Below are 21,418 nucleotides of genomic sequence, written 5' to 3' on the forward strand. Positions count from 1 at the left end.
ACCAGCAACGCACGCTCGCTGTTCGCGAGAACGCGAACAAATAGGAGCGCGAGTGATCACGCATGCGCGAAGCGAGGAAGCTATTGTCTCGTTAAAGTCTACCCCACGATGAGGACAAAAAAATGGGAGTGAGACGAAGGCGACTCTCGAGGCAAAACGACGAGATCTACAAAAAAAAAAAAGGGGGGGGGAGAGAGAGAAAGAAAAGAATTTCTCATTCGTTCTCGCTCAATAACCAATTTATACGGGAATCTGCCCTTTTCCCTTCTTTGGTTCTAATTAGAGAAACCCTGCTTGAGCGAGAAAACAATCTTGTTTCAGGGTGAATTACAAGTAGTCCAGTCTCTTCTTTTCTTTTTTTTTATCCCCGCTCTCAAAGAGAAAGGAAGCTGCCGGTTCTAATTACGAGATTAATCTCAGCCCACATATTACGCACTCAGTAGGAACCACGATGAAGGGGACACCAAGGCACCGGAGTCTTGGGGAAATGAGCTTTGGATACGGCGCACTGGAAACGGGAGCCGACGTCGCCGCAGCCTTAATGCTTTGCGAAGCGTGCTCAAATGTGCTCGCGCAATTGATCAGCATGAAGCAAACGCCTTCTTTGTTTTCTTTACTTTTCAAAACTCTCTTATGCATTGCGATTAGAAGCCCAGACCACCATATTGCTGAGGTGAAGGTACAGCCCAGACATGCCGCACGATGTGTGCGTATATGGCGCCGATATACTGAGCGCTTCTGCGACGACGGTCTCGGATTGTTCAAAATAGGAGATTCCGGACAGAGCGACAGTGTTTGCTGAGTAAGGTTCATAGAAGCTGCAGACACGGCAATTGGCACGATCATCACTAATATCATAAATAATTTACCAGTGAGCATTAGCCTACGTTTAAGTACTCGTAGTCAGCTTCAAATTCACGTCGGTCGTTGTTTCCAAAGTATAACTTACTCTAGAAAATTTCGTGCCTAGCCTCAGTTTCAAAGTGTATACGGACAAAAATGAGCCGTGAAATTCACGGCTGTTACAGTCACTCTTCCATAGTGCATTTTCCTATCTTTTTTAAGGACCTTGCTCCTTCTTGCCCCATGCTGGGTCGCAAAAAAAAAAAAATGCTTTTTTTGTGTGTCTGGTTAACCTCCCTGCCTTTCCCGTCCACCCGCCCGCCCGCCCACCTGTCCACTCGCCCGTCCATCCGTCCGTCCCTCTGTCTGTCCCTCCGTCCGTCCGTCCGTTTTGAGTGCAAATCCCAGAGGCAATGCTGGGTAAAGTTATCTTCAGTCTTCGTGGTGCAGCTGATGACGACGACGAGGTGGTTTGACGACTGCTTGGCGTTGAGGATGACGGCCGCCATCTTAACGAAAAGGACCGAGCGCGCACATCAAACTCAGTTTCGAGCTTCTAATCGTGTCGCGGTAAGAGGGAGACTATGTACACTGTTCTTTTCGTTTTTTAAAAAAGAACGTTTAGTTTAAGAATGCATCGCAAAATAAGCAACATCACTCCTCTCCTTCAAATGGAACAGCGCGCGCGCAACGAGTCTATCGAAGCGAGATACGGCACCCCCCCCCCCCCTCTAACCCAAACAGTCGCAGCAAGAAAGTACACGAAGCTGGCAGACGCGCGTCGTACAGGGAAGAGCGAAGCCGTCAAAATGCGGCGCCCTATAGGCGCGCTTCGGCGCAATGCGGGCGCGTTCAGCGGGAAAATGCGTAAAGAGCTTCACGGCAAAGCTGCGTTTGGTTCGTTGCTCGCGCAAATGCAGCGCGCGCAGCAGCCTTATAGCGTGCGCGACGGTGCACGGCTTGGCAACCGGGAATGCGCTGTACTCTTTTTTATTATTATTATTATTATTCCACAAGCCACGTACGCCGTCTCAAGTCGCACGCCGACGTTTCCGCCCGCTAAGAAGGATTTGCTGCCATTCGCGCGCGCTCTGCAGCCTGTTTACTCGGCGCACGCCACGTTTTACGCAGGAAGCCCTTTAGGGGACTTCCGCAAATCGTTACGACAAACGGTCCCGAAAATGGAGCGCCGTATTCTGCCTCTAGAGAAAGAAAGAAAGAAAGAAAGAAAGAAAGAAAGAAAGAAAGAAAGAAAGAAAGAAAGAAAGAAAGAAAGAAAGAAAGAAAGCAAGAAAGAAAGAAAGGAAGTTGTGAAGTTTCTGTCTAGAAAGGGGGAGGAGCAAGTCATATGTGAAATTTACGCCGAACAAGCGACCAGGAGCTGTCACGAGTGAATTCTTCGACTTTTTTCGCCAGTCGGAACAGAACGCTGGTTGTTCCGAATGCGTGTGGGCAACGGACAATGCGATCTCTCGCATGTTATGTTTCCGGAAGTTGACATCCCGCGAGTGAGGCTCTGGAGCCGCAGCTCCAATGGCTTCGCTTTAAGAAGACGTGGAAAATCAGAGCGGATTGACAAAGCTGGTGCCGCAAATGCGGTGTGCTCCCTATGGCGGTCCCTTGCGCTGACGGCCAGGAAATCAAACGTTGGACGTATCGCTAGCACAACGGACACTTTCGAGGAGTCCTACCTGAACATTTAAAGAGACTTCGGCGATTTCGAACCCTTTCAAGCAGGTGACAGTTGTGAAGGAACAAGGCTTTCAGTTTTGCTGTACTCAGACGTTTACTGGAACATAAAACGAAACAAATTGAAATAAAGAAACAATGAGCGGGAGGCGGAGCGAGGTGTATGACGTTATGCGTGCATGTCAGTCACTCAATGTTTCACGAGCTGCGTCGCGCTGAGCTCTCGCTCTCGCCTTTTCACATGTGTTCTCGAAAACTTCACGTCTCCTAACTAATGTAATCGCAAGCTTCCTCATGATGATGATGTAGCCTTACCCTTTAGAGAACAGGCTAGTGTTATGCAACTCCAGTCCAATAGTAATAATATAAAAAGAAGGTGAGGCAAGTATAAAGGAGCTAAAGACATATGTCTACTCTCGCTGCACTGGAATAAGTAATGGTAAACATAAAAAAAAAACTCCAGCGACAGTGCGGCCTTTCGACTGATATAAGCACTGGGCTTCAACAACGCTCATCAGGGATTCTTTTAGACGACGATAAAATTCTGGAGACGCGCAACTACACTTCAGTGCATTCCAGGAGAGGCTCAAGAGCACCCGATAACACAATTTCTTCTCTCGAATTTCCGTCAAGTTTAGGCGCGTTCTTGACGCTCGAAAAATAAAAAAATAAAAATATATACGCTGTTTTAGAGACAGGTATATGCGACTGACATTACGTGTCAGAGTGTTTGTGGTATCGCCGCGCAATGTATTCCGGCCGGTAAGTTTGGTTCCGCACTCTTTTCTCCGTTTTCTATATTTCCAAGTCAACTAACTAATACGACCTCAGTGATTCGGGTGCTTTTTTTTTGTCGTCTACGCCACGAAACGAGTCACTCGATAAGCCTCTCAACGCTTCTCCGCCGATAAGTAGCAGCAAGCATGCCGAACGAACGAACTCGCCACTTGGACGTCCCGAGGAAGCGGACTCACGCAGGGCGGGCTTTTCGCCACTTCCCGTTTACTTCCTTCTCGTCCGGTCGACGGGAGGAAGCAGGAAGCTTCCGTTGGACACAGTCCCTCTATTCCCACTCCGCGCATCCTTTTCTGCCTTTCTCCCCATTTCATCTATTTTTTTTTCAGCGCTTCAACGTCCCCTTTTTCCTGCCCCGGCTCTAACTGTTTCTCAGACGGTGTTACTTTTTCTGCGGCTTCGTTTTCCTCCGCTTTTCGAAAAATTGTGGCGACGTAGCCAGAAGGCTCGAACCAAAGAAATAAAAGAAAAACAACGACGGCGACACAACCTTAAATCTTCTTTTTCCTACTCGTTTCTATTGCGAACCGAATCTGAACTTTGAGAAAGGCCTACTCGTTTCTATTGCGAACCGAATCTGAACTTTGAGAAAGGCAGGGAAGGAGATCCGACCGGGAGGAAAACAAGGCGCGAACACGAAAGGACAGCAACACAGCGACAGGCCCTGGCCACGGACCGCGGCTACAACGTCGCAGCGCCCTGCCCCGGCTCGCCTCAAGGAGCGCCAAAGGGAGTCCCATTAAAAGCCCTGTCACTCCCGACGCGCGTGCCAGAAACAGGGCTCGCCTGGCTCTCAATGGCCACCGCAACAACGGCATCAACTGGCGCCAGAAGCAGCGGCCGATGTGAGGAAGCGTCGGCGGCAAGAGCAGCAGCGGAAATGAGCCGAGATTCTTTCGCCGTTACGGGGGAAAGACGCTCGCCCGCGTAGTGGCAGCAGTTTAGAGGAACAAGGGTCGCCGCGGAGATCGGCGGCCAGAAGACGGGGCTTGTTACGTTTCGCTGAACCCGACCATGTCGCCCATTACAACGGGAGAGAATAGCGCTAGCGCGTGGGACTCGTCAGGGTTGTTTCTCTCGGGCGAAGCGAGTCGTCGCCTCCGGTCTTACTGCGACGCTGCGTGAAGTCGCAGTAGGACCGCGGAAGAGTGCCTCGACTCGTCTCGGCTCGTCTCGACTGATGTCGGCGCCGACGACTTTAGGTTCGCTGGCGAACTATATAAAGTGACACTAAAAAAGGAGTGGCGAGTAAAGCCGCACTGATAAATTACCTCTCTATAATTTCATAAAGGCCACTCTCACTGAGAAAGGGCAGGCTATTTAAGCCAGAGAGAACGAAAACATGAAATAGGGGTGGCGACGCTCCATAAAAGTTCGCGCACCACTTCATCGCGACGTCACAGATCCTGACAGCACCTGCTAGGGTCTATCTGATCGTTGATCGGTAAATTACGTCCACATTGCATTCCAAAGAAACCTGAGAATCAAACTATTGATGTTTTATAACTCTTGCTGTTCTAAAGTTGCCCACAAACAGTAATTTGCATTCGGATCTATGACGTCAGACCCTTCCGCATCACAGAATAGCCAGCCAAAGGTGTCCTCTTTATTTTCCCTCCCTATCTCATTTGAGATGATCAACGGTAGTCGAACAAGAGATGTCGCCGTAGCCAGCGTTTCGACAACAGTTTGTTTCCAGAGAGGTCAATGGTTCGACAATTGCCAACCTTTTGAAGTCTCCGTCTACTTCTGAACGTCTGTATTCTTTGAATCTCTTCTGAGGGCTCGCATGCTTTCATAGTTCAGCGCTGGTAAACGCATGACGTAACTTTGTCAATATATGACACCACCGCATAGACGAAGCAGCAGTGTTCAAAGAATGTGAGGCATTAGTCCCATTGTTTTCTTCATCGGGCGCTTTGTGCAGAGAATGGTTTGAGAGAACCTCTTTCAGGAGGATGTCAAAGTACGACTACAGAGTAGTGTTGCTTGTCTCAATGTCTCTGTCCCTACAGGCGTGCGCTACATTAAAGTGAAACGACAGAGAGAATGGCCAAAATATTATCTTGAACTAGGCGGGCTTGTTGGGGTTGCATCATTAGTTCGCATTCGAAATAAAATACGCAGCTTTTCGTACCAACCTGTTTGTATGAAAGCTAGCTAAGTTCAAGCCTCTTCACAGATTCACACATTCCAATTCTGTATTACTGAATGATGGCCTTGGCTGAAAAAAAAAACATATTGAAGGTAGGTATTGTGCTCACCACAGACAGCAACCGCCACTGTAAGTCCCAAGAATAGCGAATCTGAAAAAGAAAAACAAACATTGGTTTTGACATAGTCAGGACAAACACCCCTCCCCTTGAGATTCCCCGCAAGCGTCTCCCTATATAATTTTACCCTGGCAGTGGACGCCATGATCTATCTATCTATCTATCTGTCTATCTGTCTATCTGTCTGTCTATCTATCTATCTATCTATCTATCTATCTATCTATCTATCTATCTATCTATCTATCTATCTATCTATCTATCTATCTATCTATCTGTCTGTCTGTCTGTCTGTCTGTCTGTCTGTCTGTCTGTCTGTCTGTCTGTCTGTCTGTCTGTCTGTCTGTCTGTCTGTCTGTCTGTCTGTCTGTCTGTCTGTCTGTCTGTCTGTCTGTCTGTCTGTCTGTCTGTCTGTCTGTCTGTCTGTCTGTCTGTCTGTCTGTCTGTCTGTCTGTCTGTCTGTCTGTCTGTCTGTCTGTCTGTCTGTCTGTCTGTCTGTCTGTCTGTCTGTCTGTCTGTCTGTCTGTCTGTCTGTCTGTCTGTCTGTCTGTCTGTCTGTCTGTCTGTCTGTCTGTCTGTCTGTCTGTCTGTCTGTCTGTCTGTCTGTCTGTCTGTCTGTCTGTCTGTCTGTCTGTCTGTCTGTCTGTCTGTCTGTCTGTCTGTCTGTCTGTCTGTCTGTCTGTCTGTCTGTCTGTCTGTCTGTCTGTCTGTCTGTCTGTCTGTCTGTCTGTCTGTCTGTCTGTCTGTCTGTCTGTCTGTCTGTCTGTCTGTCTGTCTGTCTGTCTGTCTGTCTGTCTGTCTGTCTGTCTGTCTGTCTGTCTGTCTGTCTGTCTGTCTGTCTGTCTGTCTGTCTGTCTGTCTGTCTGTCTGTCTGTCTGTCTGTCTGTCTGTCTGTCTGTCTGTCTGTCTGTCTGTCTGTCTGTCTGTCTGTCTGTCTGTCTGTCTGTCTGTCTGTCTGTCTGTCTGTCTGTCTGTCTGTCTGTCTGTCTGTCTGTCTGTCTGTCTGTCTGTCTGTCTGTCTGTCTGTCTGTCTGTCTGTCTGTCTGTCTGTCTGTCTGTCTGTCTGTCTGTCTGTCTGTCTGTCTGTCTGTCTGTCTGTCTGTCTGTCTGTCTGTCTGTCTGTCTGTCTGTCTGTCTGTCTGTCTGTCTGTCTGTCTGTCTGTCTGTCTGTCTGTCTGTCTGTCTGTCTGTCTGTCTGTCTGTCTGTCTGTCTGTCTGTCTGTCTGTCTGTCTGTCTGTCTGTCTGTCTGTCTGTCTGTCTGTCTGTCTGTCTGTCTGTCTGTCTGTCTGTCTGTCTGTCTGTCTGTCTGTCTGTCTGTCTGTCTGTCTGTCTGTCTGTCTGTCTGTCTGTCTGTCTGTCTGTCTGTCTGTCTGTCTGTCTGTCTGTCTGTCTGTCTGTCTGTTTGTTTGTTTGTTTGTTTGTTTGTTTGTTTGTTTGTTTGTTTGTTTGTTTGTTTGTTTGTTTGTTTGTCTGTCTGTCTGTTTGTTTGTTTCATCAGTCGGCGGTCGGTCGGCCCGTCCGTCCCCTTCAACGCCGGTATGTGCAACAGCGCTTGGATGTTAAAGACCACCACATTTTACCCGTTTCCCAGTATGAGTCTAATGAAGAGCCGGAGCGTAGGGGGCAAGGGAAAAAAGACGCAGCCGAACCACTGAAAAATAAAGCTTCAATAAGTCACGCGGCACGGACTCCCTCTTTCTGAGGCAAACCACGCCGCGCACTGCCGACGACGCGGCCAGCGAAAAACGCGCTCGACGGAGCGCACCGTCTATAGATGCGCATGAAACAATGAAGGAAGTCGTGCCAGCTTCGGCCGTGGCCCGGAGATGAGGGAACAGGGGCGGCGCCGAAACAACCCAACCGTGCTCCCTGACACGCAATCTCGGCGCTGAAAAAGCACAGATTCCAAAGCGGCAAGCCGCGGGCCCGTCGTCCCGAAAGACAAAGCGGAGAAAAATTCGCCCCTGTTCCTCCCCCCACCCATTCTCCCTCACTCTTGCTTCTTTTGCTTCTTCATGTCTCCGTCATAAATCAGGAAACGATGACGCGTGGTCGAAGAAACTCCCGCTTTGGTTCCCCGAGCCCTACTGCCCCGGGCATCCCTAAAACCATTTTACCCGCTGTTCGTTCACGAATTTTTACATTTCTCTTTCATTTCGTTCTTTTTTTTTTTTCTTTCTCTTTTTACCAGAAAGTTGGCGAAATATTCGGCGGTGGCAGTGGTGGCGGGGACGACCGATCCTCTCTATATGGAAACAAGCTTTCCGCCAGCTGGACACACCCGAAGCGAGCAAAGATTGAGAAAGAATGGCGTATCGAAAGGAAACAAAGGCGAAAAGGAAATAACGAAATAAAACTTGGGTGCTCACGGGCCTCGGGTGAATCACATTGTCCTCCGCGCAAGGTGTTGCGAGCGACCAAAAAGGACGACGTGCGTTTCTCTCAGCCGCAGCCCATTATTGTTCGGCGACGCCGGTGGCATCCCCCATGTCGTTTCTTTGTTCCCGTTTTATCCCATAAGGAACCCGGCAAGCATGACGTAGTTTGTGGTGAACGAACGGTACTTCATAGAAAGCACAGTTCCCATAGAAAGTTGTTCCCGTTTTATCCCATAAGGAACCCGGCAAGCATGACGTAGTTTGTGGTGAACGAACGGTATTTGATAAGCACAGAATGCTTATGCGGCTGTTGGCATATAAACAGGCGTGTATATGCTGCAGATCAAGAAGTGCCCAAGAACGGGGACGTTCGAAATAGGGCTCCCCCAGTCGAAGGCTTGTCACACCAGACAAGAAATATTAGTTTTCATTTACGCGCGTCGCAGGTAACGTTAATATAGACCTTTTTCATCCGCGATGTGGCAGCAGTGTGTTCATGACCCCAGAGAACTTCCGGTCAGCCATTTTCGAGAGTCCAATTAGCCAATACCATTAACGCAAAGAAATAGGCTCCGGGAACGGCTCGGACGTCCGCGACAAACGCTCGTGCGCCCCCCCCCCCCCCCCCCCCCCCCCATCTCCCTATGATGAATATTCGCCCGATCCTCAGACAAAGAAGACGACGCCATAGCAGCGCGCTCACTCTACCAACGTTCAGTCGTACAAATGCGAGACCAGCGTACAACGTGCTTCATCGCTTTGAGCGTAGCGCTTCGCGCAACTGCGACGTTATCCGGGCAACGAAACGAGCAACGCGTAAGCATTAAGACCCGAGCTGAAGCCTCGGAACTTCATCGCCGGGGACACTCTTTTTCCCCGATCCCTACCTAATGCTCGCAAACTTTGCCAGTCACACTTTCGCTCGGGGGAAACAAACAAACAAACAAACAAAAACATGCTTTGCTCACACCAAGTTGCAGACGGACACACATGCCGACCGTACTGCTTGAAGGAAGGGGTTCGCACCGTCCGGCGAATAATTAATGACGACCGTTTTCACGACCAAAGTGCATCAACCAAGCCGGGCAGAGTTCTCTCTTTTATTTTTTTTCTCTTGGTCTTGCCTTCCCTGATCTGCGTAGCGTATTTCCTTCGTACCCACCCTACGGCACACACGGGAACGGATGCTGCACGAGGCCGGCGTAGGGAGAGGGCTGCGAGAGGGGGGGGGGAGAGAAAAGAAAAGCCGTGCGGAGGCCACAAATAGCCGCTGGAGCAATGAAAACGAGCATTACTGCGCGCGAAAATGTCCGTCATAATGACCGCTGCCCGAATGAATGAATAAATAAGGACTAGAACGACGTGTTGAGCAGTACGCGGTGGCCACGCATGGGCCGAGAGACGCCCGAGTTATACTTTCCGAGCGGCACCTCCTCGGTAAAGAAAGAAACAGAAACGGAAGGAAGTGTACAAGATGGAACCGAGATTTTCGCGTTGCTAGTTTACTGCTAAGCGTCGAGCTCGACGATTTGGTCGTAATGTAACGCCGACCCAGTAGTTGAAAAAGAAAAGAAAGAAGAGGAACGAAAGTTGTGTCCGTGAGTCGTTTCGGAGCGGCGCTAACTCAATTTCTCGCGTCTTTTATAATCACACGCTTTACAGCCCGACCACAAACTAGATGAAAGTGGCACGAAAGAACTAGGTGAGGCTGCCGTAAAAAATGCAAGCTCGTGTAATCCGCCGGAAGTTGCTGCAAGCTCAAAACCTACGCATAGCGTTAAAGGTACGTATGGAAGGAGTGCGGAAGGAGTGGTTTTAAATAAGTAATTTATTCTAACATCACAGGACAGTTTGAAGAAGAAAAACACATGAAAGAAATGTGTAGAACACGAACTAAAATAAACGATTGACTCGTCAAGCACACCACGTCGCGCTATCGAGGTACTGCGCTTTGTCGTTCGCCTCAAACGGCTCACGCGCACGGGTCTCGCTGAACACAGCGTTCTGTGCGAGCAGCTTCTATTATTCCTGTTTAAAGTGGGTAACCTTTGCATCGTCATATTTGGGGCACATGTTTCGCAGGATGAATAAAACACTCTTGTACGAAAACGTAGGCTGTCGCCTCTATGTCGGCGGGAAACACCCGAGGACTGACCCACATTTATGAAGACCGCAGGTATGGATGGCGACTGTGACTGTACAGCTTACCTGAGCCAGCCTCTTCGAGACGGAGAGAACTGCGACAGGCTCGAGCACATTTTTCGGTGACGAAAGTGCTTGGACCGTGGTCAAATTCGCGCCTACTCGTGACAAATCGAGGCGTGTATAGCCGCTGTTTCCGATCTCCAGTGACCCCAATGACCTCTTGCGTGGACCTGACGTACAGCACCGGATGTGTGCGCAGCTGATGCTCCCTCTCTCCCTTCTTCCCTCCCTCTATTTCCTTTCTTTTCTTGTTTTTTACCATTTACCTTCTTTATTCTGCTCAGGGTAGCGAACCACACGTGCGTCAGGTTGACTCCTGTGCCCACATCTCCATTTTAAGAAATAAATAAAAAGATAAGTAGATTTTGGACTGAACTACTGACAGGTTATAATATTTTCGCGAAAAATCTGCCTTTCATGCACCGAACTGTTTTTCTGCGCTCTTCTACGTATGTCCCATTTCGTTCGTACATGTAACCCCACACTGCACCCCCTGCCCCCTCCTGTCCACCATTTTCAAGAAGAACACGTGTTTCTACATATGCATACATACTCAGAGCCTTCCGCAAGCGGTAGGTGGGGAACAAAATAAGGAAACGGTGCGCGATTCACTTTGTGACAGCCAACCCGGGCACTTGAGTCATCCATCTGCGTAATAACAACCAGCACCGTTGTCGTCATCCCGCCTACGAATATAGGATGACGCGGCACGCGTCATCCCATAATCAATCAATCAATCAATCAATCAATCAATCAATCAATCAATCAATCAATCAATCAATCAATCAATCAATCAATCAATCAATCAATCTTTATTCATTTATCCAGAAAATGTGGATGGTCTTCAGGGCTAAAAGCCGCTCTAGGCAGCTTGACTGGGTCCCTGAAGACCGTTGCACTGGCAGCATGTCATGCAAATTCCGAAAGTAATCGTTAATAAAGACGCTGCCATTGGCGGCCAACGGTGTAGTGACCACTATCATGATAATAAACATCTTCAAGTGCTAATCATATTGCTTATTGCCTTGACCTGTTGTTCATTGATATGCCACGGCTATTAGACAAAAAAAATGGCGCAGCCACGAAGCTTGCTTCTACAGGCTCATCCAGGGGGAGTCCCCAGGCAAAATCACGAAGACGCGCAATCTGTCAGCCACTCGAGGCGTTAAAAGTGGCCGGATTGTTATTTGGTTAGAGGGGGGGGGGGGGGGGGGGGAAGGCGCATTAATATGCGCTCCGGGTTGCGCATTCCTAAAGAGCGGGGCCAACCGCGCACGGCTCGCCTTCCCCGCCTTCGCCTCGGCGTCTGTCGCCGAGAGGCCAAAATTTAATTATTTAACCCAACCTGCACAGCGCCGCCGGAGAAAGCAAACAGGCCTGGAAGACGACGAACACAAGACCTTGGCGCTATTCCAGCGACAAAATTAATAATTTTGCCATCACCGTGCGTCCTAGTGACGTGACGCTTGGCGTGCTTCCTTCTCCTCCGGCGAAGGTAACGTCAGGCGATGCATAATTAAACGCACCGAGATCGGTGCGCACGGTTGCCGCGCTGCCGGCGTTACGCGGCAGAAGTGTCCCCGACGCCCTGCATATAGCGCGGGGGACAAGATTTTTTTTAATGTGACCGAGGAACGCGGCGTACAACGCAGAACGGCGAGGCGGAGATTCACTCTGGCCTGCCTGCCCCGTGGCTCCTAATGACGTCACCTGAAGGAATGTGCGGCCATTATAAATATTAGTCTGCAAGTGCGAGGGCGAAGGTCGTGTGTCCAGCAGACGAACGCGGAATTATGTAGATGCACACAAGCACGAAGAAACGTAGCCAGCTGCTTGGGGACCGCCAGACCGAGATGCACGGTAACTGCGCACGCTGCAACTGTACTCTACTGCTACACTATTTTAATAATTAGATCTGGGGTTTTATACGCGCCAGAACCACGGCCTCATTATGAGACACGCGGTAATGGAGACTCGAGATTGATTTTGACCGCACGGGATACGTTAACGTGTACCTAAGTATAAGTGCACGACTTGCATTTCGCCCCCATCAACATGCGGCCGCCGCGACTGGGATCGAACCCGTGACTTGAGCAGCTCAACGCCATAGTGAGACTAAGTTACCGCGGTGTCTTACTATACTATACTATTCCATACTATACTATACTACACTATATTAGAGGCAACTATATGTTCACGCGTGATGTCACACGATACATGTGGAATACGTCAGGTTTCAGGCACGCCAATCTGCACCACGTGGACCTATCCCTCCGACTCCATATTTCATCTGAACTACACAGAACCATGACAACTGTTCTTTGCCGAGTAAGGCTTCAAGTACCTTTCACGAATGCATGTGGTTGCCGCACCGTGAACGGCTGACAGCGTTGCTTGTCACAATTGAGGTGGCGATAAAATTTGGAGGACGCTTAAGCTTCGCCTTTAAGAGTGGAACGCGACAGCATTCAAAGATCCCCGACTGCTTCTAGCGCTAACCGGCAACTACAGCTTATCTAACCGCAATGTTTTCCGGGAAACGCTGGCGGCGAACGCTATGCACGAAGGCTAGCTTTCTGGTTCTTTTCTTTTCCTTGTAACACCATTGCAACGCCATCTGAATGGTGTTGCAAGGAACCGAGCGGGGTGAGCCGCTCCGGAGCTACTAAGATAGACCTCAAACGGCAGCAGTTGGAAAACTGGTTTGTGTTTGAGTTTCCGCGTAAAAGAATAATGTTTTCTCGTATATTCAAATTAAATTCCGACGCTATATCGTCTGTAGGTTGTGTAGAAGTCGTGCTTTGCAAATTTTCTGACGCATTTTACATTGAGAAATTCAATTAGTTCAGTAACGCCTGCGCCCTACGCGAAGGGCCTGGCTGGATCGGGATCAGTAGTCCAAGATGAGTAGTCCGGGATGATGTTTCTCATACAGACAGCGACTCCAGCGCCGATGCCGACACCGACGCCGGATTTTCTGCGACACGGCGCTCTTAACGCTGCCATTTTAAAACGGTCGAAGATATCCTGTGCCATTGTCCTCGCTACAGCTCCCAGAGACAGTCGCTCGCATCAGCGTTGGCACGCCTCCACGATCAGTCGCTTTCGGGGCAGGGGATCTTACGAGTGCCGGCCTACGTATACAGAGCTCACCAGCAGGTGACGAAGTCACCACTGAAGTTCTTCCGGTCAAGCGACCTAGTTGAAAGACTATATATATATATATATATATATATATATATATATATATATATATATATATATATATATTCCTCCCTACGTGTACTTTTTCTATGTTTCTGCTTCACCTTATCTCTTCCTTAGTGCAGCGTTACAAGCATGACCATTACGGTTAACCTCCCCGCGCATTGCATCTCAATTCTCTCTCTCCCTACCCCTCGCTATGCAACTGTACACGTGAACATTATTGATACTGTAGCAAAAAGCCCCAATGACTGACAGTGGGACTCTTCGTTATTGATATATTTTTGTAAACGCCAAGATTCCCAATATACCTCCAAGCGTACTAAAAACGACTGAGACGCGTAGTACACATCGCAGCATCCTCGGAAAGACTGGCACGTCATTTAAAGACAAATTTTGACGGCAATACGTGCATCACACACACACACACACACACACACACACACACACATATATATATATATATATATATATATATATATATATATATATATATATATATATATATATATATATATGTGTGTGTGTGTGTGTGTGTGTGCTTGTGTGTGTGTGTAAGAAACGTGACGAGACGTCTTAAACTGCTATAGCTACAAACGTTAGATTTTATTAGATAAGCTCATAACAAACTACGGCATTGAGAGATCGCGCTGTCAAAGCATTTGGCCGCCCCATTAGAAGGTACTGTCTGGCGTGTGATGATCCAGCAAAACCACAAGCTTTGCAGAAGATCGAAATCTCATTATAGGCCACCTTTACTGATTTTTTAGTTCATTCTAGATTTGATCGATGTCAGGCTGTTTTGGGTCGAATGTAACCTAAAAGCTCCCCGCAAAGCAACCATAAATGAAGTTTGTACGCGCACTAAAACAACAACTTATTTTGGAAGGACAAAAAAATGAATCGCGAGTGATTTCAACACAGCTGGCGAGAATCCATAACCTGGGACCGCCATCGAGAGGTTTAGGGTATAGTTTGGAAGAAAGTAAACCATGCAAGTGCATAAAATAGAAGAACAAAATGAGAGATCCGCAGAAAACGCTCACCAACGTGGCGAGCACCGTCTCTCGTCAACATTCATGTTCATAGCTAGGAGGTGTTGATCTCGATCAACGCTGTATATGATCAGTCGCGGATCAAGACAGAGAACCGTCAGAACGCCCAATGTAGGTATTCACTGGTATTATTTGCAAGCTCGCGGGGGTACAAAAACGAACGTGGCATGCTGGGCAGTATGCCCGGCTGCAAAATGCATGACTGCTGGTTTCATCCCAGGTTAGATGTCGTTGTACGTCACGTCGTTCCTTGCTTGAATCAAAGCGTGACGGACGAACGCACGAACACTATCGACTCATTCCCCATCACATACTTGCTGTTCGTTGTGGAAGAAGTACATAAGCGAGCATTGAAGTAGCCACCTGAAACAATTGAGATTCAACAGCTGCGAAGAACGAAAATTTAATACCTCAAGAGGGGAAAAGTTCTGGCAGTTACTGCTTATGAAAGGATAAATCGCGCCCCCTTTCGCTTACTTTACGCTTCAGACACTTGTCCTGAGGGGAGAGTTAACTACGTCGTAACGGCTAAACGCCACGGTGTCGAGACTAGTCGTAAAGGTTATCGACTTTGAATAACACTCCAGCTCCCCCTTTTTGCTGTTGTTTTTTACCACTATTCGCGTTCACACTGATCTCTTGCTTGTCGGCGGGAAAAGGTGTAGCGCCGCTCTCAAAACGCTTTCAGCAGGTGTTATATACCTTCTCGAGCACGATAGGTTTTTTTTAGCACTGCATTCGACATTTCGCCCTCTATAAGCAAGCAAGAGCAAAAAAAAAAGAGAAAAGAAAGAAAAAGCGCGCACGCCAGAGAGAGAGAGAGAGAATATCGGCCGCGATCTCCGCCAACGGTGGCATTTTCCCATTTCGGGATCGAGGTGGCACTTTTTGAGGTCGCACATAAATACGCGTCTTCTTGCCGCGACGTTCATTTCTCCATCGCCGACAGCCGCGGCGTTTCACCTCTGCCGGTGACGCGGAGGAAGCGAGCTGTCCGATCGTCTCCGGAGAACAAAAGATGTCTTCGCTTTTATCTACTCCTTTTGTCTTTCATTCTTGCGTTCGTGGGGTGTCACTCTCCGCTTTCCCTTTGCAATTCAAATCGTTGTCTTTGGTGGCGACGCTCCAAGCTAAGAAAGAGAAGATGTACAGGAGAACAAGAGCGGCGGATCCTTCGATGGCCGACCGCTTTAGCGAGTAAAACGAAAACGTGAGGAAGATTCTTTTTGACAACTGTTCTTCCCTCCCCCCTCTCCCCCACCCTATCCCCCTTCCACATCTGTTCAAACAATTTCCTTTCCATCTAGACTTCTGCTCCGACGTCAGAGATTATATTTTATTAGCTTCGAGGGCGACGCTATTCTGTCGCTTCTCGTGCCCTGTCTTGTTAAGAACGCCGTTTTTATTGTCGAGCGATTCGCGGGTCTGATTGTTTTCCGCGAGCTGCTCGGGAGGTCCTTGCGGATCCAGCTTTTGACTCGTATGAATATTTCAAAGCCGTTGTCGGGCTGGCGAACAGTCCTCGATAAGAAAGTTGGCGAAAAGCGTTTTCGCTTTTTTGTTCAACAAGGACTCCGTATACATAATTAAAGTTTGAGCCCGCGGTGTTTAAACAAGCACTAAATAGATACAGTAAGTTAGTTTACATAAGTAGACTATATTTATCGAAAATTCGGTGTAGAGACGTAGAATAAGAAAGCAAAAAGTAATATAATATAGTTCATCCGCGCTCTGAGCAAACGTGACAATTATCGCCCATGTCATAGAGAAAGGTCGTGTCGGGCTTACTGGACCGGAACTGATTCCTGTTTTACGCCGCTGCCCCAGCGCCTATTAGTTCACCTATTTTTCTTTTCAGGTCACCACATGTTCTTTTTTTAATCTTTTCATTGCTGCCTTGAACACAAGTTCATCACGTCTTCGTTCTGCGCCAAACTCAAGCGCGTACGAAAGAAAAAAATAGAATAAAGCAGAACACGATGCACTCAAGGAAGCATCTTCATAGACTATGCCTTGTTCAATCAACGTCAAGGGGTGAACGTGTTCGAAACATTTCCGAGCAGCGGGCGCTGTCGAAGCCAGGGGCTTCCCCTCCTCACACTCCGTTTACATTTACTTGAAGCTCTAATGCAAATAGCTTGACGTACTCCCATGGTTTGCTATATTTGGAGATTTTGTATCGCACGGCGGGTAAAGAACGACAGACTCAGCGAGAGAGAGAGAAAAAATAACAAGAGAGAAAGCGTAAAAGAAAGCAGGAAGAATAAAAAAAAATGGATAAACGTGACGTCGAAACGACGTATAGTACAGAAGAAACCGAATACCCCTGTTCTCTCTCTCTCTCTCTCACCGCTCTCTACACACTTTATTTGTTTCTTCCTCTCCCGTCGTTACAGTCCTTGCTCATTTCAGGTGGAGAGACAGTAAGCACGTTGCCGAAGCACCGAACAAGAGAGACCAGACGCGTGAAAAACCTCGATAAGTTAGGAGAAAATGTTGGATAGAAGTAAAGAGCGAAAGGGGGAGAGGGGAAAGGGGAGGCGGGACTCTCTCGCTGCAGGGCGGTCTCGATATAGCTCGACTTATTTTGTGTGTGTTCGTGCGCACACGCGCGTACGCTCGGCAGAGATGAAGCTCGCAGCGACGGCTGCGGCAGCCGTGGCATGTTCTCTCTTCATCTGGCGGCGCCGGCCATGCGCGGGATCGAGACGTGAGGGAATTCCTGACAGAGTGCAGGGAGGCTCGATTACCCCCTTCCGCTGGCGCTCTCGCAGGCACAGCGAGCGAGCCCAGCCAGCCACCTATGGCGATGTCGGGAATTAAAGAAAAAAAAGAAGGGAGCACTTTTTCTCCGCGCCGCCGCACAGGCTCGCGCGCGGCTCGCGATCGTACCACCACGGAGAGTCAACCCCTGGGGCTAACCCAACTCCCCCCCCCCTCCCCCTTACTGCTCTTCGCTCGTGGCCCTGGCTTCTACTACGCAGCCCACCACTGTGCAGCCTCGAGCGAGACCGTTTTCCAGCATGCCCGCTTGGGTCCCGGGATGCCCACGCCGTCGCGTACGTGGCTGGTGGAAGTAAAGAGGCGAGGTGAGGAGTTTTGCGGAGAGGGCGTTGTTGCGGCCTAGCGCGTCTCGCGGCATTCGGGTTAGCGGAGGAATTAGCGCGGTCCTCCGTAATAAACGAGTCGCTTAACAGCCAGCGCGCTCGGACGCAATGAGTAGATGTTGAGCCGGCGGCGAACCATCCACGCGAGACGGAGTCATGGACTGGGCTCGGGAGCAAAAAAAAAAGAAAAAGAAAATGTCCCGAAGGCTGACTGTCGACCCGTTTGTCTCGGATTCCTCCGCGCGTCTCTGGCTCCGCAGGCTTGTGGCGCGAGCGCGGAGGCGTGCGAGCGTACAAGCGAGCGTGCCGTGTCAAAATCAGATGCGTCGGTTACACCACTCGCGACGTCGCGCATGTCACGTTATAACGCGCCGCACTATTAATAAGGTCGCTACGGCTTTCTTTTCGTCCGGTTCACTTCACGTCGTTTTCTGTTTTTTTTTTTTTTTTTCGTAGTTAAGGTAATCTGAAAGCACGAACCCTGTTTTGTACGGGAGACGAAGTACGGAAGCTAGGCTCTTTAGCTGGAGGTTGTTCTGCGGTCTTTCTCTCTTATTTCGTCCCTTTCATCTTGAGTACAGTAAACGGAGATGTTAACGACTAGCTACCCTGCTTTTCGTTTTATCTATGTTTTATTTGCAATAGCAAGCTCTTTTTGTGAAACCTCTTCTCTGAAGCCTGTTGGAGTCATACATGCATCCGAGATGTATAACCAGGCAGAGTGATACTTGCGATAGGAAATTATTCCAAGTGTTCGCACTGGTTCCTGTAAGTTTGTCAGAATCCTCTTGTGAGCCATACATCTAATCATGCAAGCAAAAAAGGAACACAAGATGGGAGAGGGGAACGACGCAAAAGTGGGCATAGACGTCTCGACGGCAAGAGTAATTCGCCAAGCGCATGCTAGATGGCGCCACAACACCGTGCTGCAGCATACTTACAGGCTTTTTTATCTATTAGCTAACGCAAGCTCGTAACCGTGTACCTGAAGCGGCAGTTTATGAGCAAGAGCACGTATGTCAGCGGCGCCGTGTGCAACAATGCTGTAGGTGCTACAGCAAGGCTTTTCGGCCACAGTTTTATGCGAACAAACTTTAGCTTGGATATCTTTCAGGAATTTCGACAAATGCACTATACTCCTGCACCAACCAGAAACAATAATCTCAATGACATTCTTTAATTTGCTGAATTTTGTGGCATGTTTTGTGTATGTTGTGTACCTGTGTCGTGCACTGCGGATATCATTATTCATCCTACCCATCTGGAGTAGCATATGCTAGGCACGCCGCCAGGTGAACTTCTCCAAGGATTCATTAGAGACCGTCTACGTCCCTAATGAGCAACGGCTTACTCCTCCCGATCACATCTTGTTTGAAACGTTGGCCAAACCGACTAAAATGAAGCAAGAATGCACAACTCTAGGCGATAAGTCAGTGGCGCCTTCGTAAAAGTTATAAGCGCTGCTATCAAAAACGCCTGCCTGTCAACGCAGCATGCATAATTTACGCTGACGCAAAGGAGTTTACTATTTAACTGCACCAGAGCGTTAAGAAAGAAAGAAAGAAAGAAAGAAAGAAAGAAAGAAAGAAAGAAAGAAAGGCAACTTAAGCAGTCGTAACCGATGTGCACTGCGGGCGTCTGCGGAAACGGCATCGACGACTTATCTGCTCAGTGTCACCGTTCGGAGAAAACCGTCAGAATTTTAAGCAAACCAGGAGGTTGTGTCACAACGTTCGTGGAAGTCGATTCTAGGTGATCCTGTTCTAGCCTCGCTGCGACGACCGCCATCCTCGGACTAGGTCGTTTTTCTCCCCAGAAAACTCGGAGAGGGCATAAAGGCACGTGTCTACCTCGCAAAGCTTCGCGACAGGAAGACAGAACCAAGGAAAGAGGGACGCCAGTTCCCGCGCCGTGAAGTCTAAGGCAGTAAGGAATTTCAGACGCCCGACTGCCCGCTTTGAGCAACCGGGTAATCCTGAAACGTGTCGACATATTCGAATTGCGATAAAGGCCGGTTATAAACCTTGATAAAAAAAAAAGGAAGAAGACAGGGAGGACGAAACGGGAGGCAGTAAGGCGCAAGCTAAGACCCTTGCGCTGAAGCGGTTGACGTGCATTCCTTATATACGAGCAAAGAAAGCGCCTTCGTCTTCTGACACCTCTTTCAGAGTGGTATGGGTCTATAAGAAAAAGTTTCGGAAGCGAATTTTTTTTTTTATTAGAAAGGTTTGTGCCGGGGAGAGTGTAATCGATGTTGTTCTCGTTACAATTCTATGATATCCACGGTTTACTTACTTCGCACTTTGTTGGTGAAGCCCTTCGAGCCAGATTTTGTGATTATGTGCTAAGCATTATCGGCAAACGTTGAGAAATAATCAACAATCAATAATCTGCCGCAAGAAGGAGAGCAACGACCACCACAATAACAGAAGTTTAATCATAGTACAATTTTCAGAAAGCACGTAAAGACTGAAGACATAAAAACGGTGTTCCATGCAGACGTCACAGAGGTGCCTTTATTGGTGTTGAGCTATAGGTACACCCTCCTTTTTTTTTCATATACATCGTCTATGTTTATCAGATACGTAACATGCCAGGGGTGCGATCTTGTACGCGTTCCAAAATAGAACGGAGGCGGTTCGTTCCACCGAGCCAAATACGATTCGTCAATTTGAACCGTGCCGAACGCCATGACGTCAATTGTGACGTGATATCTGCTGTCAATCATTCCGTGTCGTCTGCTATGGGACGAACGGAACGGAACATACCGCCTATTTCGTGATGTAAAGAACGAACCGCCTCCGTTCTATTTTGGAACGCGTACAAGATCGCACCCCAGATGTTCGAAGCCTCCCTGTCGGTGCCGTAACAAGCGGCATTTGTTGTAACAATTCGTTACATTTTTTTGCATTATTTATTTTTCCTCGTGATCGGTCGCGTCGACAGTCCGATACCGGTGATAACGGCGAAGGAAAGCGAATAGAATCTAAAAAAAACGACACAGATCGTCACCAAACACCGACCCGGCGATATCCACTCACCACGGGCACAAAGGGGCCCGAGCGATCAGAAGCAGCGGGGACGACAGTCGGCATAGCAAAGTGGGCCGCACAGCGGCCAGGGACCGACCGGGCGACACGGCAGCGCTAAGCGAAGCGCCTCGTGCGACGAGACGCCACCGACCGACCCAGCCGTCGCCACAGCCGAAGGACGGTGCGCGAGCCGAATGCGATGCTCGGACAGCGGGCATGGTGCGCAAAGCTGATCGAACCCACGGCTAAGCTCATTCAGACGGGCGACAGACGACATAGATCGAGGAGCTTCTCTGCTTGACCGGGGCCGTGTTGTATTACACCGAGCAGGGCTGCTTAGCGCCCGATGCGCCGCAGCGGCCGGGCGCGTCCCCCCGCTACGCCACTCTCGCGCCCCCTCCCCCATCCCGCCCCCCGCTCCCGACCCGCCTGCAGCCTCCCCGGCGCTGCGCGCCCGTCGCGCGGCTTATCGCAAACAAGGCGCCTGAAAACACGGGCCATGTATCGCCGGCGCGCGCGAGTGAGCGCTTGGCTCGTCGCTTGCACACCGGGGGCAAGGACCCGCGCTGGAATGGACCAACCGCCTGGACACACTGAAACCTTTTTTTTTTCTTTCCTTCGTCGGAAACTTTAGGGAGCGTGTTTTGCCAACGGTGTGGCTTCCGCTACGGTTGTTTGAACAAGACGGGGAACTTTTATCGGGAAAGGAATATGCGAACTCAGACATATAGAGAGACAAAGAGAGAAGCATGAACAAGTAAACGAGCGAGCGAGCATATAAAACAAACAAATAGAGAACTATACAAAATTGTGCAGAAACCATCAACGATGATTGTCCT

The 21,418-nt window shown here is 49.1% G+C and overlaps 1 protein-coding gene across 2 annotated transcripts in view; it reads right to left on the reverse strand.

Annotated features, from left to right (window-relative positions):
* Nucleotides 1–21,418, reverse strand: part of LOC126530707 (irregular chiasm C-roughest protein-like) — a 385,268-nt gene that overhangs the window by 249,791 nt on the left and 114,059 nt on the right. For both annotated transcript variants that reach the window (XM_055070752.2, XM_050177973.3), the window contains exon 3: nt 5,592–5,633. The gene's annotated coding sequence lies outside the window, so the exon portion shown is untranslated. The remainder of the gene's footprint in view (nt 1–5,591; nt 5,634–21,418) is intronic.

Source organism: Dermacentor andersoni, chromosome 5 (genome assembly GCF_023375885.2).
Source record: "Dermacentor andersoni chromosome 5, qqDerAnde1_hic_scaffold, whole genome shotgun sequence".
Lineage (NCBI taxonomy): Eukaryota > Metazoa > Arthropoda > Arachnida > Ixodida > Ixodidae > Dermacentor > Dermacentor andersoni.